The following is a 4,909-nucleotide window of genomic DNA, read 5'->3' on the forward strand; positions in this document are numbered from 1 at the left end:
TTTGTTAATTAGTCCCGTCAACGCATTTATTGTTGCGGCAGAATATTTCCGCCTCGAACTAGAGTACTACTGGAGCGTGACTGTCATAGAGTTTTTTTATAAAAGATATGTACTGTCTGAAAAAAAATCACCCTGTATAGCATGTCAGCAGTATTTTAATAATAATAATAATTGTTGGGGTTTGACGTCCAAAAACCACGATAAGATTATGAGAGACGCCGTAGTGGAGGGCTTCGGAAGTTTCGACCACCTGGAGTTCTTTAACGTGCACCTAAATATAAGCACACGGGTCTAAACCATTTTCGCCTCCATCAAAAATGCGGCCGCGGCGGCCAGCATTCGATCCCGCAACCTGCGGGTCAGCAGTAGAGCACCATAACCACTAGACTAGCAGTATTTTAACAAAGACCTGTAGGTCGCGGGATCGAGTCCCGGCCTCGGCGGCTGCATTTTCGTTGGAGGCGAAAATGTTTGAGGCCTGTGTACTTAGATTTAGCTGCACGTTAAAGAACCCCAGGTAGTCGAAATTTCCAGAGCCCTCTACTACGGCGTCTCTCAATCATATCATGGTTTTGGGATGTTAAACGCCAAATGTTGTTATTAGTTTAACGAAGAAAACGGCAAAATGTGTATACAGCTACACGAAATATGGCGAATGTACGACAAGACTAGGCTTGCCTTCACTGCCTTCTTTCTGTCGCATCATTGTGAGCGTGCCCTTCTAGTGCCTGGCTTCAGAACAGCTGCACGAAGGTGCAGCTATTCTAAAGGCCTAATGTGCCATTTTTTCTTCAGATCTATATCAACAGGCAAAGGTCTCGTTTTTCCGTTTGTCTGGAAGGACAACCCACCAGCCAGCGTTGACCAGTATAGAGGGTTGGGAGCAAACTCAGGCAAATTGTGCAGCACCAACATCACCTCAAACCTCAAACAACTGAGGTGATGAGAAGCGGTCAAACAAAAAGGAACAGTGCTGAAGTGACTTATATACATATTAAAAACAACAGCTGATTATGGCAAGAAATTGGGACAATTAAGGTGCATTGTAAAAGAATGTCAAATGAGGTACCCTGCTGTAAAAAGTGCTAAATATTCATTGCAGACTATGGCGAACAGAATTCAAATAGGATACAGCGAGTGTTTCGAGGTATAATGACGAAGTAATAATTGCTAGAGATTTATGAGCGAAAAGCACAATGCGATTAAGCGGTGCTACATAGTGGGAGATCACGGATTAATTTCAACTACCTGGAGTTCTTCAACGTGCACAAATCAGAGGGCATGGGAGTTTCTGTATCTCGCCCCCTTCTAAATGCAGCTGCCGGGGTCAGGAATAGAACCCGCGTCCTTGGGCTTCGCACCGTAACGCTTCCAAGTCCATTTTAAGGGATTTTTGTCCACTGCCCACAACATCACTGTAGACTGTATCTTTGTGTTGAAAATAATAACGAACTGAACCACGGCTGGTTTAACAAAGGCATCCAATATCCACGAAACACAGCGTTTGAGCAGTATGTTTACTGCCATTATTACTAGCCGGTGTTGTGTTTACTATTAGGTACTAGCACCACACCACATTAGACAAAGCAAGTATCACAAGAGGATGAGGTTATGCTCGTATGCAGTTTGTGGAAAAAAAAAAAAACTACAACTTTGAAGTGAACTCACATTTACCTTTGTTGAATGATAATTTTTAGCATCATAAGATTAAGTCACCACTGTTTCAATTAAATGAAACCGTGCTACAAAAGCTATTGCATCAAAGTTTTATAGCAGTTACGCACGCACGCACGGACGGTCGGACGGACGCGCGCGCACGCACGCGCGTACACACACACACACACACACACACACACACACACACACACACACACACACACACACACACACACACACACACACACACACAAACAAACAAACAAGCAAACACGGCGAGAAGTTCGAATATGCAGCGAATAAATACGTATTAAACGTGTTTCAACGTCTGGGTAGCAAAGGAAAGAAACACTAAATTCTAGAGTTTCCCGAGCCAAAATCATGATCTGGATATCAGGCATGTTCAGGCCGGGTGCATTAGATTGATTTTGATCAGCTGATCTTACTTACCCTTCAAATATATATCGGTGCAACGTTGCTCTACGTGTCACCACACTCGACTTGCAACCGAGATTTCAACTCGCAATTTCATGTTTTTCTGGCATGTATGGAATACGGAAACACGATATTGGCGCGCACCACTCCGTTTTACCCGCTACTGGATAGTCCAGTGCGGTTTTCGTCGTTGCCAAGCCATTGAAACACGATAGCAAAATCCGTGCAACTGGAACATCAGAAAGACAAGTGGCAAAGCTATGTGTGAAGCGAATAAAAGAGTTGTAGGCAGAAGCCGGCAGAACTCACCTGAAATCTATAACGACCGTAGGAGCGTCGTCCACAGGCTTCGTCTGTCGGTGCCACTGGGATCCGTCATGCGCTGCCATCTTGCTCAGGCAAGTTCACGACGAAACGAAGCTTACTGCAGGGACTTCTCCGTCCGGAGGCTGCTTTTCCCAAACACTGAGTGACACTGCCTCAGCCAGTCACGGCAAGCGTGAGCCGACGACACGATACTACGCCACGAATGCATAGCACGGAAGGAAAGTCACGCAAAACGATCACTTGCAATCACGCCTGACGACACAGATTATTCTGGCGGACTAAAGAACGACCACAACGAGACGGATCACGAACAATGCCGTCTCACGACGCCAGGCCAAAATGGCTGTCTCGTATTGATGGCTTCGGCTTTGGATTAAAGTAGCCTCCACGAACGCCTAAATGGTTTCGGTTTTGTTTTGGTGCTATAGAACACACATCCATGCATAGTTAAAGCTCTATTGAATAATATCAGGGTGGAGGAGGCGAAGCGTGCCCTGTGTGTGTCTGTAAGGGCTGTACGGTGGGAGGGGGCGCAGGTGAACGTGCATCCCCTGCTCTAGGGGCTTGGGAGAGTGCGGTGAGGCCGTGTGTGCGTGCCTAGCTGTGCTCAACGTTTTGCTGAGCGATTTGGTGGCCCGCGCGGATTATCGTGAAGATATAGTTTAGCTGTGGCGGGCAGAAATGATGACCACGCGAGCTATAATTCTGGTAGTATTGTCGCTCTTTAGGAGACGCGGTAAAGCGTCGCCTTGATAACCGGTCTGCGCGGTTATCATGCCAGCTTTGCGGCACATGTTTTTACGGCCGTCGAGTTAGATGTGTTCCCGATCGCCAGTGCGTTCAACACCATGCACGTCCATTTCACTAATAAATGTATGTTTTCTGCCATACATGCTGTCGTAGGAATCTACAAACCTCGCTTGCAAACGTGCGAAGATTCGCAAATTTGTCAGCGCTGCCATTGTTAAACGTTGTCATAACTCTGAATGTTTCGCTTGGGGGCAAGATTTTTTAAGAACCCTGTTTACTTGTAGACGTTTTCGAAGCGCCGTTTCAGCAATATCGTAACTGAAGCCATAACACAATACGTGCGTAATTCCACACTTTACGAATCCATGTTATATATTCTCAACCAAAATTTTTCGGTATACCACAAGCCAAAGCAGCGAACTGTATCTTGGTCGCAGCCACTGAAGCTTTCTTTTTAAAAAAAACCCACCTTGTATATGCAGAACCATCACTGACTCCCTTGGAGCAAGGGAGTCATCTATTTCATTCAGGGGCGTCGACCAAAGCATTGTGACTCCCCTTAGAAAAAAAGGTGGTCATCGGCTGCCACAAAGAGAGTCAAGCAGACGTGACTCCCTTTTGACTCTCTTTTTTTTTAAGAGTGTTCCATGTGGTGAGGCGGGCCGGACGTACCGCTGCCCATAAAGTTCGTCTCTTGCGGAATCTGCTATACAGCTGCTAAGGCGAAAGCCTTAGATGCCTCATAAAATGCGAAAATTGACCGCCAGGCGTCTACGTGAGTCATTATAGCTTACAGAGCACTCTGACACGCGGGCGAAGGATAAACACGCGAAATCCGTGAGTCAGAGTGCGCTGTAAGCTATAATGGATCTTCACCAACTAGCCCGGTCAACAACCTTGTCTACATGAGTGTTGCAAGGAATCATCAGGTGATGACGTTATCATGACGTCATAAATTACCAAAATTTGTGACATCATGACGCCACTGTTACACCAAATAATGTGACGTCACTTGATGGCGCCATCAATGACATCGTCACTTGGTGAAAGCTGGGCCGATCACGAAGGCTGTGCAAAACTAGGTGAAGTGTAGAAAGCTTGCAGTGGCTCCGATACTGGAGGCAGTGCAGAACCCCGTTATGTACAGAAGCCTTTCTACGGGGAAAGGGGGTGTCACTCAAGAATGGGTGGGTTCATAAACAGCATTTAGGCCCTTTCACGATGTTTACAACAGCTTTTCGGCTGAAGGACTCCCAACCAATTGTAACGAATTGTTGTGAATAAAGATATGATTGATTGATTAATTAATTACATCGATTGAGAGGGAGAGGAAGGGTTCTTCCACCTTCGAGTCGTCTTAGGCGAATGCATAAGGGATACTGTGAATTCTTATACTTAAGAGTGCTATGCACTACGCTAGGTGTGTAATAATGAAAATGGCCTCGCGCAGCAAGAATTTGCGTTTAGAACAGAAGGTAAATGACTTCGAGAACCATTTGTGCTCTACTATGGGAGCAGAGTGTATGCCGTCCCGGTTCATCGGAAATCCACAGAACGAGAGCGTGTCCACATGGACCCCAATTCGTCAGTGGAATGTGTATGCTCGCTAACTTACAGAACCACCTTAGGTGTGGCTCCCAGTCACAAATGTTTCCCCAGGTGCTCACTATCCTTTTTACCACGGCGAACGCAACGACCCTGCAATGCAAAATCTAAGAGAGTGCCGGGCACTCTGTGTGGG

This window comes from Rhipicephalus sanguineus, chromosome 10, assembly GCF_013339695.2.
Source record: "Rhipicephalus sanguineus isolate Rsan-2018 chromosome 10, BIME_Rsan_1.4, whole genome shotgun sequence".
Taxonomy (NCBI): Eukaryota; Metazoa; Arthropoda; class Arachnida; order Ixodida; family Ixodidae; genus Rhipicephalus; species Rhipicephalus sanguineus.